Consider the following 15,016-nt stretch of genomic DNA (forward strand, 5'->3'; position numbering starts at 1 on the left):
CCCTAACACCCATCTCCCTATAGTCCCACCCTGTTAAAACAGCCAGTATCCTTGGACTCCCGTTAGAGAATTTTGATGACAATTTGTGAGTGGTCATTCCCATTGAGTGGGGCGAAGCACTGTTAATACAACAACAACAACATCAGCGGAGAAGGCGGAACATATATATCCTCCTGGAACGCGACGCAATCTTATGAGGGCACAATAGACCAAGGGTCGCAGTGCAGTGCCCAGTAAATTTTTGATCTATCTTCATGTTATAAAAATAGTTTTATTTCATTTTTCCTCATGACAAAAAATCAAAATGTGATTTTCTTTTGAGTTAAAATTCACAGGGAAACTTTTAACGTCCGTTATTACAAAGTGACACTTTATTTGAGAAATCACTGAACGATTTCTTTCAACAAACACTATGTTAGCGTTCACCGAAGATGGCGAAAACGGAAAATTAGTCAGCACCAAAACGAAATGTTAGAGAAAATTCAAGATATAATGCAGAGGTGTAAAATGCATGCAATGTATAAAATCATTTATTATATAAAACTGGTATGACATATCAGATTTGTCAATATTTCTTTAGTTGTGCTACTTTTAGCAAAACCTAAGTACGTTTTTTCATTTTCGTACTTAACTACACTCCCCGTTGTAATTCGGGATTTAGGGCAAATTTTGAAAGAAACTCCGAGCATCATTCCTTCATTATACTCTATTCGACTGCCTTCTTTCGCTGCCTTCCACTTTATTCGCAACATAACCTCAATTTAAGCTGCCAAACTATACAGTAAACAGAGGGTCGCGGGTTTTATAGTGATGAACAACGGTGTTTGTTTGGCAGAAACAGCAATATTCTTCCTTATGGACGATGCCAAACCCTTGGGGTTGAAAATGTTAAAGGCCGCTTGTTGCATTTTTCAGTTTTCCATTTTGTGAGTGCACTGGAGTTGTTTGACAGGCGTATTTTAGTTCATACCAAACACTTTTATCATACGCCCGGCCGAATAATTGCTAAAAGCGTCTTTCACGGCTTCATTCGCCTCTAATTTTACGCGACGTTGCTTGTCAACGAACAAACCACATATATAACAAAACTTGGTAGATTATCACACATTGTATAAAAAATAACACAGCGATAGATCTTTACACGAGTTTAATTTTCTAATTTAAATTTTTTAATTTTCCAAAATTAATTGAAAATTGTTTCAATTTATACATGTAATTCACAGCAACCAACAGAGTACAGACCATTGATAGACTTTTTTTTATTAATTTTCTTGTTTACAATATGCGTCGTAACTTGAACATTTATCAACCGATTTTGATGAATCATGACTTTTCTCACTCTGGATAAATAGGTCTTTGAGAATGATAGTAAACAAGTTTTTTTTATGATTTGTTACATACAAAAGACGTCGAACTGTGAAAAACGGGGAAAAAATGGGTAAATCTTAGGTAACTTTTGGAAAACGTCCCAATATTTTTGTATAAAGTATAAGGCTTCAATCTTCTTCTTTCCAAAACCGTAAAGCAATCGAAAATCGGTTTATCATGATGTACTCGTCAAGGGCTACAACGTAAACTAGGTCACTTGAAAAGTGCAAAATCGCTGTAGCACTGTGTAATTAAAATATTAGGCTAAATTAAGAGTATACCAGTATGTAAAGCGGCAGAAGAGCATTCAATGCTTATGCAGTTATACAAATCATTGTAAGATGAGCGCCAATGACGCAGGGGATTATTTTTGGAAAAATTGTGCTGTCTAGAGGTAAATGAAAACGTACAAAATGTACAGAGGTCTTAGCTGGAATGGCGAAATTTAGTCGACTGTTTAAGTCAGGGAGTCAATCACGCCGATGCACAGTGTTTCGTTTAGAACGTGCTAGGTGGACAAAATTCATGTTATTATTTTCAAAAGATTTTAATCATATTTGCTTGTCAAATTCTTAATTAACGTGTCATAGAATTCAGAAGTAAGATAATTAGGTTTATTGAAAAAAAAACAAAAAAAATTGCAATTTATCGACACTTCCGTACGGGTATTTAGTGACATATTAGTAATATTGTAAGTCTTTGTGATGGATATTTTTTTCTGAGGGTAAGTACTATGTTTTAATATACTTTTCAAGTCTAAACCTTTTAATATTATTCCTCAATATTTATTTTTTTTTTTCAAAATAATACAATTTTGAGAGTATTTTTTTTTTGTTTTTTTTTTTTTGGTAAAAATAAGTTCGATAGTTCAAAAAATACAGATATTCACCTCTATCCGGGCTAGTTTTTAAATATATGGTAGGAGTATCTATATTCTTTGTAAAAATATATGCGTGGTTCAACAAACTTCAGTACAACATTTTCTTTTAATATTTCTTTCAGAACACGTTTACTCTATTTCAAGAGTAGAATTTTTCGAGGAGTAGTTAAAACACAAGAAAAATGAAAAAAAAGTCGCACAAATATGACTATTTGTGTACAAAATATAACTTTCGTTGCATTACCGAAAGCAGCCAAAAAGGAATAAAGTTAAAGATATCCAACTTTTGGAATAAGATTGGTGACAAATTGTTGGTTTCATGCAAGTCGAAGGAGCGTTTCTTAATTAATAATAAAGCTCGGCTGGATGAAAAGGGCATACAGTTCACTGTGAGTACTTTTGTGCCACACACTTCGACATCAAGTGCTGCTGTGACTCCTGCAGGAAGACCTCGAAAAGATTTCGAGAATCGTCGTTTAAAACGAAGAAACGTCGCGTCGCGAATTTAGTAAGATCTCGAAGTGTCAGTGACTTAGTAGCTGCTGCCGAAATTGCTGGGTAGGGCAAAGAAAAATTGCAAAAGAAATTAGAGACATTGGTGAGACTCCAAAAAATATTATTCTAGTCTAAAGTTGGTGATTCAATTAATCCTAGGCAGTTAACTAGTGACAAAGCTTTAGCTTATTATATAGATTCTAAGTCAACAACGCATTCATACCAACAAACTAGGAAATTGGAAATGAAGGCAGGACATAATGTGTTTCCGTCATATTATAGTTTGGTAAAATCCAAACAGGCTAACAGCTGCAGATAACAGCTGCAGAGGAGCGCATTGCTATAACGCAAAGAAAGAATAAAGTTATCAGAAATATGCTTCCAACAAGTTCATCGTTCACACTTGTGACTAAATGGGGATGTGATGGAAGTTCTAGGTACAGCACATACAAACAGAGATTTGAGAACACTGAAAGCACGGACGAATTTATTTTCGTTTTTTATATAGTTATTTGATGGGTCCAAAATAATTTGGCAAAATTCTCGGCCTTCATCAACTTTTTACTGTCGTCCAAACAAATTTATATTTGCTAAAGAAACGACCGACAACATTAGCGGATACAAATAAAGTGTTGGACGAAATCAGTGCTCTTCTTCCTACACTTATTAACTTTGGTGATTCTCAAATCTCTGTGAAACACGAACTTTTGCTTACAAATGACCGAAACTCGTTCATCTCAGAAGTGTTTCATCTGTGGCTCCACCCCCAAGACGATGAACGATGACCCCACGAAGTTTAATAGCAACCAAGGAAATTTTGGCTTTGGTTTATGTACACTTCATGCTTGGATTCGTTGCTTCGAATGCCTCTTACATATCAGCTGTAAGTTCAGTATTAAGAAATGGCAGGCTAGAAGCGACGAAGATAAAGCAAACATCAGTATTCGTTCCGACGGAATCAAGCTGAAATTTAAAACTGAGATGGGACTCATTGTAGATAAACCAAAGCCAGGATTCGGCTCTTCAAATGACGGAAACACAGCCCATCGCTTTTTCAAGAATGCTGAGATGAGTGCTCAGATAACAGGCTTGGATGTTGAAATAATCAAAAAATTTTATGTTATTTTGAGGACATTATCTTCTGGATTCGGGATAAACTTGGATGAATTAAATAAATTTTGTCTTGAAACCAGAAGACATTATTCTAGTCGCTATTCGAGGTAGAATATGCCAGCTACTGTACATAAAATATTGATTCACAGTACAGAGGTGATCAAAGCGGCATTGCTTCCAATTGGGTAGCTTTCCAAAGAGGCTCAGGAAGCACGGAACAAAGATTGCCGCAGATTTCGAGAATACAATACTCGCAAAAGCTCTCGTGTTGCCACGAACAGAGACTCACTATCCATGTTAATTATAACATCCGATCTTTGATCAATAGCCTTCGACAAATTCCCAAAAAAAGCCGGATAAAATATGTACAAAAGTATTAAAGCTAATTGTCAGCCCTATTGCAGAAGAATCGAGATCAGAATCGCCATCAAATTGTAGCACAATACCAAAAAATGGTGACGATAATACGATATCTGTTTTCCGATTTTTATTAAAAAACTAGCAGACCCCATAGACGTGGTTCTGACCTAAATTTGGTCTACCTCCATACATTTTAAAAAGCTTTTTCCGTCTAAATCTGCCCTCCCCCCTCTTCACTTTTTCCTAATCCTTTTATTCCTTGCTCCCTCCGTCTTTTTCTCTTCATATATCTCTATCTTCGTCCCACTCTATCTCTTTCTCAGTCTCCTTCCCTATTTTCTCTTTTCTCCAGTTCTTCTCATTCTTCTTCATCATTTTTTGCCAGTCCCAGAGAATGGTATGTATTTTGTTCCAGTCCCATTCCGAGTCCCAGTCCCAGTCCTAGTCCTAATCCCAGTCCCAGTACGTCTCTGGTCTACTTCCCGGAAAAAGGATCGTAAATACTAATATAGGCAAATTTATATACCAAATTTCAGGCAAATCGAATAGGACGTATGTATGTAAATAGGTATGTGGATATTATTAATTCATGTCTTTATTTCGGCTTCGCATGCATATTTATGAGTTTTGCCAGGTTGATGCGACTAAATCGAATATCACAATGAAAATTGCTTTAAAGCTCTCAGCAACAGCTTTCATGTTTCGGTCTATATCTCGAGACCCTCGTCACCAATAGGTATGAAAACTACCCTGTACTAAAGCACCCATCAACAGCTTCAATTTGATATCCATAATGTAAAAACACATCCTAGTGTTACCGTTAACCACGTTTTGGCCTATATCTTGAGACCCTAGTCACAAATAGGTATAAAAATTACCCTTACTCATCAACAGCTATGTATACTTCTTCTAGCACTAGTAAAGTAATCATCTAGTAAATCTGCAGCTATTTTACACTCAGCCCAACTTTCCCATGCACATTAAGCTTTTTCACATGCATATATATGCAAGGCGTGAGAACTTGCTGGTGTACATGAATACGCAAACTCAGGAACAATTTTAGTTGGTCGTGTTTTGTTTACGTTATTAGCGAGCAGCTCGTGCTGAGGTGCCACGCATGCTAAGTGTTTTGTAAGTATACATGTACGTATGAATGCATTTATTTTGGCTACACTACATCACCGTTTTCAAAAAGAATCACGTTAGGGATTCTATTACATTTAATTGCTTTTGAATTTATGACTTACATTTTCTTTTCATACTTACATTATTTTCAAGTGGACTATTAAATAATTTATTTCCGTCTAATGTTTGTTTGTGCATTTTTCTTTTTAAATTTTGCTGTTGTACATTTAGCTTGAGCATTGAGTTATGTTTATGATTTTATTCTAATGGATAAACTTATTTTGTGTACTCTAATTTTCTTAATTTATAAGTTTGTATAATAAAAATTTATGAGTGAGTAAAATAAACATTTAGTAAAAATGAAATGTATTTATTCAAATGATTTAAGTATATTTTTGTGTATTACTATTTTCTTATTTTCATTGCTTAAAGTGTACTTATTATTTTTATCTGTACTTTCTACCTTATAAGGAATTAGAGTAAAATTATTATATTAAAATTAAAATATGATTGTAGCGAACTTTTTAATTTGATTTTATCAAACTGTGATTTTTGCCGGCTCAAGGTCCAATGTAATAAAACACTCTTCACATCACAGTTTGATAAAAGTACAATTATTATTTTTATCGATATCTTCTACCTTATAGGGAATTAATGTAAAATTGTTTTTATCGATACTACTCTAAAGGTTATTAATAAAATAATATTTCCTATTGATATTTTCTATTCGGCAGTGTTATGAATTCGTATTTATATGGAATGACCCTCTACAATACAATACAACTCTGTCTTACTTCTATATGTCAAATAATAAATATATCCTTTACTTCCGGTTGAATTACAATTGAACTAAGTTGCTACTATTTTCACACGCAGCGAATATCGGTTTGTATATAACACATCAACAGGTTATGGGCCTTAAGTCATCGCGGGTGAATTGTAGAATTGTTAATTCTTGAAGTCATTCTTGAAAAAAGTACACTTTGGTTGTCTCAAGATAAAAATAGTGTGTTCCGAAAAACATAATGCAGGCGAACAATATTGGTTTCGCATTCGAACGTCTAAAAGGGCGTGAAAACTTCGATGTATGGAAACTCCACGCTAAATCTTATGTAGTGATTAAAGGTTGCTGGGACGTGGTACAATCGGGGTTAAAGGCTGGTGCCGCACAAAAAGATGTACAAGCAGATGGACGCGCTCTTGCCGAAATCACTCTAATGGTTGAGCCCATAAACTTTTCACACATTGCAACTACTAAAACAGCAAAAGAGGCTTGGGAAGCCTTGATTTCAGCATACGAAGACTCCGGTTTAACGCGCAGAGTCGGACTACTTAAACAACTCGTCCAATGTAGACTCTCTGATTTCTCGTCGATGCAGGAGTACTTAAATTCTTTAGTGATGACGTCATTAAAAGTGCAAAATGCTGGACTGAAAATTGATGAAGAGGTGACTGCATCACTGATACTAGCAGGGCTGCTGGATTACTTTCGTGCTTTGGTTTTAGCTATCGAGAACTCTAATCAAAAGCTTACTATAGACAGTGTCAAAACGCTTTTATTGCAAGAGGCGAAATTTGATAGACAAGAGTCTGAAAATGCGCTTTACACAAAGAATAAAAAGAAAACAACTAAATTTCTTAGATGCCACAATTGCAAGAAAATGCCCCAATAAAAGAAGAGGTTGCAATACTCATACAAAAGGTGATAAAAATCTATTTGCTTCGTTGCTTTCGCATGACAGCCGCACAGCTGATTGGTATATTGATTCTAGCGCAACCGCACATATGACGCAAAATAAAAACATTATTTTCATTGAAAAACAGTCAATTGATAAAAACATTATTGTAGAGAACAAGAAAACTATTCCAGTAGTGTCAAGTGGTAATGTAAAATTGTGTTTATCATCTGGATGCGATGCTGTGCTTAAAGTAGATTACGTTCCCGAGTTGTGCGCAAATTTATTGTCCGTGCGCGAAATGACCAAAAACGGCAATAAGGTAATATTTAATAAAGATTGTTGCAGAATTTACGATAACCAGAGCAATTTGATAGCCACCGCGACCGCTGTAAATGATCTATACAAATTAAACATTCAGTGTGAAAAAAGTGCTTTTCTGGCCAGCAATGACTTTGATTTATGGCACCGCAGAATGGGCCACATGTGCACTGAAAAGTTAAGAAAAATTAAAGATTCGTGTAGTGGTGTTGATTTTGGTAAAATTGGAAATGAGCAATGCGTCGTATGCATTAAAGGTAAGCAAACTCGTGCCCCTTTCAAAGAAAGTGGTACGCGTGCTAACAACTTGCATGATCTGATCCATTCACACGTCGCCGGTCCATTTCCAACTAAATCTCACTCGGGCCATAGATTTTTTGTGACCTTCGTGGATGATTATTCTCGAAAAGTTACTGTAGTGCCAATCAAGCAAAAGTCTGAGGTTTTTGATGAATTTTTCAAATTTAAGACATTAGTAGAAAATCAGTGCTCACGGAAAATAAAAACATTTCGCTCAGACAATGGCGCAGAGTACACTAACGGAAAGTTTAAAGAATTTTTAATGAAAAATGGCATAGTACACCAAACATCCTCGCCATATACACCCGAGCAAAATGGTGTAGCAGAACGATTAAATCGAACAATTGTAGAAAGAGTGCGCTGTATGTTGATTGACTCGGGTTTAAACAAGAAGTTTTGGGCTGAAGCGTCAGTCACTGCAGCTTATATTTTGAATATGGTTCGCTGTAGTGAAGATTTTCGGTCTCCAGAAGAAATCTGGTCGAATAGAAATCAGTCACTAAAGCATTTGCGCGTGTTCGGCAGTAAAGCCATGGTGCATGTACCAAAAGGAAAACGTCAGAAATTAGACGTAAAGTCCATCGAATGCATATTTGTTGGGTACTGCAACACGTCAAAAGCTTACCGCTTGTTTGACCCGAAAACACGTAAAATAATAATAAGTCGCGATTTAGTTTTCATTGAAAAAAAACCGGCTAGATCACACGTTTGTGAAATTTTTTACGACGTTTCTGATTCCAACGAAGTTCAGAATTCAGGGGCAATAGAATACGGAGAATTCACGAACTGTGAAGAAAAGCAAAAAGAGATAGAACATAAAGAATTTACGAACGTTGAAGAAAAACGAGAAGAAGTAGAACATTGTGAATCTAAGAATGGCGAACAGAAGCCAACTGAAATAAAAAGTGAATGCGAAACAGATCCAATTGATTCTGATAATGCTGATTCCGATATGAGGCGCTCCAAAAGACCCGCATGTAAGAAAACCGAATTCAATTTTGTTGCCAGTGAATATCGTTTGCAAGATCCTGAATCATTTGACGACGCCATATCTGATGAAAATGCTGACGACTGGAAGGTGGCCATAAATGAAGAGTTGTCTGCTCTACGTTCCAATAATACTTGGATTCTGACAGAGCTACCTCAGGGCAAGAAGGCAATTAAATCGAAATGGGTGTTTAAAACCAAACAAAATGCTAGTGGTGACATTGTTCGAAGGAAAGCAAGGCTTGTCATCAAAGGTTACAGCCAAGAAAAAGGAGTAAATTATGATTAGACGTACGCGCCTGTTGTTAGGTACACTTCCACACGGATGTTGTTAGCCATTGCGGATGTTGTTAGCCATTGCGTCTAAACGCGACTTGTTTATACACCAGATAGATGCGGTCACTGCATTCTTAAATGCCGAGCTTAAAGAAGAAATTTTTATGGTACAACCAGATGGCGTTGACGACAAGACTGGCCGTGTTTGTAAGCTGCAAAAGTCGCTCTATGGGCTTAAGCAGTCGAGCAGACTTTGGAACGAAACGTTTAACAATGCTTTGCTGAGCCTTTGAAACGTAGTGAGGTCGATCAATGTGTGTATTATAAAACAAATGATAGAGAACAAACATATGTAGCTGTATACGTCGATGACGTGCTTATTTTCTCAAATAATATGGCCTCAATTCGGAAACTAAAACAAGAATTGGCATCAAAATTTAAGATGAAAGATCTCGGTGAGGCCTCGTCAGTTTTGGGCATGCGTATTCAAAGAAATAGTGCAAAAGGCATAATAAAGGTAGATCAATCCCAGTATGATGGTGATATATTAGAGCGATTCGGTATGGCTGATTCCAACCCCATTTCAACTCCGCTTGACCTTAACCAACAAATTAGTGCAAAAATGTGTCCATGTACTGAAGATGAAAAACAATAAATGTCAGATGTACCATACATGCAGGCTATTGGATTTCTACTCTTCGCATCACAAATAACGCGTCTCGACATTTCATCGTTGTGGGCGACACTATGTTTTTGCATATCACAGAGGAATGATGTCTTCGAGAAGTTGTAAACGAGCGCCTAATTCGTTTTGCTATATATGTAGCGAATGTATTAAAAGAAGACAAAAAAGTTTGATTTAACTAAAAGCACAAGGATTTGCGAGACCTACCTAGCCTACTTCGGTCTACCTGTTAAAAACCAGGACAAAAAATGGGCTCCACATGTTTCATGTAACTCTTGCAGAAGCATTCTGGAGCGTAAGTTTATTTTCTCATTTTTATTGTACTAACGGTTTCATATATATATACATATATCTACATATATATAATTGCATAATAACTGAAATTGTTATGAAATGCTTTACGTATTATTATAGTTTGGTACAGGGTGAGAAAAGAGCCATGAAGTTCGCAGTGCCGAGGATTTGGAGGGAACCGAGTAATCATGACACTGATTACTATTTTTGTGTAGTGAAACCACTGAAAGGGAATCGTTTAAGGAACACAATATATCCGGAACTACCATCGACATCCGCTCCATTACCACATTCGGAACAAAAATTGATCCACCTGTGTTGGAAAAGCAACTATTCCCTCAAGGCAGCTTTCAAACACCGAGTTCATCTGCATCCGTACATTCCGAATTTGTTCCTCAATTTGAACCAGGAATACCACATCTCATCAACTCTGAAGATCTCAATGACTTAATAAGAGACTAAAATCTATCAAAAGACAAAGCAGAGTTATTAGCATCGCGGCTTAAACAATGAAATTTACTTACTCCTGATATTCGAATATCTCGGCAAAGAAAGCGTCATGAAGAATTTTCTTGTTTCTACAGATGGACTCGTTTTTGCTATGACGTGAAAGGTTTATTTGAAGCAATTGGTATTCCTTGTAATACAAATGAATGGCACCTCTTTATCGACAGCTCAACAAAAAGTCTAAAAGCAGTTCTACTACACAATGGAAACAAATTTCCATCTATTCCACTGGCACATTCCATACATCTCAAAGAAAATTATGACAGTATTAAAATGCTATTAACTGCAATCAAATATACGGAGTACAAGTTGGAAGCTATTGGAGACTTCAAGATGGTTTGTTTTTTACTGGAATGCAAGGTGGATATACCAAACACTCCTGTTATCTTTGCCTATGGGATAGCAGAAATGATGCCGCCCACTATCGCCAAAAACATTGTCCTGAACGTACTGAGTATGGAGTGGGAAAATTTAATATTAAACATGAAGCAATTGTCGATCCTAAAAATATATTGATGCCGCCATTGCATATTAAATTGGGCCTTATAAAACAATTTGTGAAGGCTCTTAACATTGAGTCTAAAGCTTTCAAATATTTGCAGACTTTTTCCCAAAGCTGTCAGAGGCGAACAATAAAGCTGGAGTCTTTGTTGGCCCTCAAATAAAAAAAATTATGAACTGCGATATTTTCCCGGACCTACTTAGCAATGAGGAGAAACTAGCGTGGAACAGTTTTAAGGCAGTAGTTCATGGCTTTCTTGGAAATCATAGGGATGAAAATTATGATGAGCTGATAACTGGCATGATTACGAATTTTTCCGCCATCGGATGTAGAATGTCGCTAAAGATGCACATGTTACATTCACATCTGGATAAATTCAAAGATAATATGGGAGCTTATTTAGAAGAACACGGGGAGCGATTCCATCAAGATATAATGGAGTTTGGGAAACGCTACCAAGGCCAGTATACGGAAAGCATGATGGGGGACTATATTTGACTTTAATAAGAGAAAATGTTACCGAATATGGCAGGAAAAGCAGGAAAAAGCAATTTTAAACATTTAAACTGTATTATAAAACTAAATTTATAAGAATAAATCTTAATTGATTTTTACTATACTAGAATAAATCAAATCTATGTCAAATTTTGATGAATTTTCATGTTTTTCGTTTTTCACATTTTTTTCGAACAACACCAAATCAAAAACTTTTTTATGTTCATATTCTTATTTCTGGATGCAAAAGCAATAAAAAAAAGTAAGGAAGGCTAAGTTCGGGTGTAACCGAACATTACCTACTCAGCTGAGAGCTTTGGAGACAACATAAGGGAAAATCACCGTGCAGGAAAATGAACCTAGGGTAACCCTGGAATGTGTTTGTATGACATGGGTATCAAATGGAAGGTATTAAAGAGTATTTTAAAAGGGAGTGGGCCATAGTTCTAAAGGTGGACCAGGATTGACTCTAGAATGTGTTTGTACGATATGGCTATCAAATGAAAGGTGGTAATGAGTATTATAAAAGCGAGTGATCCTTAGTTCTATAGGTGGACGCCTTTTCGAGATATCGCCATAAAGGTGGACCAGGGGTGACTCTAGAATATGTTTGTATGATATAGGTATCAAATGAAAGGTGTTAATGAGTAGTTTAAAAGGGAGGGGTCTTAGTTCCATAGGTGGACGCCTTTTCGAGATATCGCCATAAAGATGGACCAGGAGTGACTCTAGAATATATTTGTACGATATGGGTATCAAATGAAAGGTGTTAATGAGTATTTCAAAAGGGAGTGAGCATTAGTTCTATAGGTGGACGCCTTTTCGAGATATTGCCATAAAGGTGGACCAGGGGTGACTCTAGAATGTGTTTGTACGATATGGGTATCAAATGAAAGGTGTTAATGAGTATTTTAAAAGAGAGTGATCCTTAGTTCCATAGGTGAACGCCGTTTCGAGACATCGCCATAAAGGTGGACCAGGGGTGACTCTAGAATGTGTTTGTACGATACGGGTATCAAACGAAAGGTGTTAATGAGTATTTTAAAAGGGAGTGATCCTTAGTTCCATAGGTGGACGCCTTTTCGAGATATCGCCATAAATGTGGACCAGGGGTGACTCTATAATGTGTTTGTACGATATGGGTATCAAATTAAAGGTATTAATGAGGGTTTTAAAAGGGGTGGTGGTAGTTGTATATGTGAAGGCGTTTTCGAGATATCGGCCAAAATGTGGAACAGGGCGACCCAGAACATCATCTGTCGGGTACCGCTAATTTATTTATATATGTAATACCACGAACAGTATTCCTGCCAAGATTCCAAGGGCTTTTGATTTCGCCTTACAGAACTTTTTCATTTTCTTCTACTTAATATGGTAGGTGTCACACCCATTTTACAAAGTTTTTTCCAAAGTTATTTTTTGCGTCAATAAACCAATCAAATTACCATGTTTCATCCCTTTTTTCTTGTTTGGTGTAGAATTATGGTATTTTTTTCATTTTTAGTAATTTTCGATTTCGAAAAAGTGGGCGCGGTTATAGTCGGATTTCGTCCATTTTTTGTACCAAGATAAACTGAGTTCAGATAAGTAGTTTAGTAAAGATATATCGGTTTTTGCTCAAGTTATCGTGTTAACGGCCGAGGGGAAGGACAGACGGACGACTGTGTGTAAAAACTGGGCGTGGCTTCAACCGATTTCGCCCATTTTCACAAAAAATAGTTGCCGTCATAGAATCTATGCTCCTACCAAATTTCAGAAGGATTGGAAAATTTTTGTTCGACTTATGGCATTAAAAGTATTCTAGACAAATTGAATGAAAAAAGGCGGAGCCACGCCAATTTTGAAATTTTCTTTTATTTTTGTATTTTGTTGCACCATATCAACTATATCATTACTGGAGTAGAATGTTGACATAATTTATTATATACTGTAAAGATAATAACTTTTTTTTTAAATTTGACTCTCCGATTGCTTGAGTAAATAAATAAATTAGTAATGACAAGACTACCACGTAGGGTGGTACTGATATTTATACCTTTCATGAAAATGAAATGGTATATTAATTTCGTCACGAAACCGAAAATTGTAAGTCCTTAAAGGAAAATAGATAGACCCACCATTAAGTATACCGAAATAATCAGGTTGAAGAGCTGAGTTGATTTAGCCATGTCCGTCTGTCCGTCTGTCCGTCTGTCCGTCTGTCTGTTTGTATGCAAACTAGTCCCTCAATTTTTGAGATATCTTGATAAAATTTGGTGAGCAGGTGTATTTGGGTGTCCGATTAGACATTTGTCGGAACCGACCGGATCGGACCACTATAGCATATATCCTCCATACAACCGATTTTTCAGAAAAAGAGGATTTTTGTAATATCTTACCCAATTTAACAGATTGAAGCTTCAAACTTCACCATATACTTTCGTATATTGCACATATTGTTGCCTGAAAAAATTTATGAGATCGGTCGTATATATAGTATATATCCCCCACAACCGATTGTTCAGATAAGGAACTTTTCGTAATTACTGCCCTATTTTAAGAGCTAGAGGCTTCAAATTTCAGCGAATGCTTACGTATATAGCATATATTGTTGTCTGAAAAAATCATAAAGATCGGTGGTATATATAGTATATATATGGTGGTATATATAGTATATATATATAGTATATATATATATAATTTCGCAAATTTTAGCCCCATTTTAACAGCTAGAAGCTTCAAATTTCACCGAATATTTACTTATATAGCATACATTGTTGTCTGAAAAAATTATAGAGATCGGTTGTATATATAGTATATATCTCATACAACCGATTGTTCAGATAAGAAACTTTTCGCAATTTCTACCCCATTTTAACAGCTATAAGCTTCAAATTTCACCGATTGGTTATGTATATAGCATATATTGTTGTCTGAAAAAATCATAGAGATCGGTTGTATATATAGTATATATCTCATACAACCGATTGTTCAGATAAGAAACTTTTCGCAATTTCTACCCCATTTTAACAGCTATAAGCTTCAAATTTCACTGATTGCTTACGTATATAACATATATTGTCGTCTGAAAAAATCATAGAGATCGGTTGTATATATAGTATATATCTCATACAACCGATTGTTCAGATAAGAAACTTTTCGCAATTTCTACCCCATTTTAACAGCTAGAAGCTTCAAATTTCACCAACTGCTTACGTGTATAGCATATATTGATGTCTGAAAAAATCGTTGAGATCGGTGGTATACATAGTATATATCTCATACAACCGATTGTTCAGATAAGAAACTTTGCGCAATTTCTGCCCCGTTTTAACAGTTAGAAGCTTCAAATTTCACAAAATGCTTTCGTATATAGCATATATTGTTGTCTGAAAAAATCATAGAGATCGGTGGTATATATATTATATACTTCATATAAACTGTCATATTGGACCCTTTTTTACGGCTAGAAGCTTCAAAATTCAACAAATTTCATCAAATAGTTACGTTTACGTCATATATTTTTGGAATACGTGATTCGTAGCCATAGTTTTTACATGCAGACCACAAAAAACGTGAAGCTTTGCATCCTCACACAGATTACCTACCTATTTTTTATTTTATATTTATCTTAAAAATCGTTTAGATATGTT

Source organism: Eurosta solidaginis, chromosome 2 (assembly GCF_040869045.1).
Source record: "Eurosta solidaginis isolate ZX-2024a chromosome 2, ASM4086904v1, whole genome shotgun sequence".
Taxonomy (NCBI): Eukaryota; Metazoa; Arthropoda; class Insecta; order Diptera; family Tephritidae; genus Eurosta; species Eurosta solidaginis.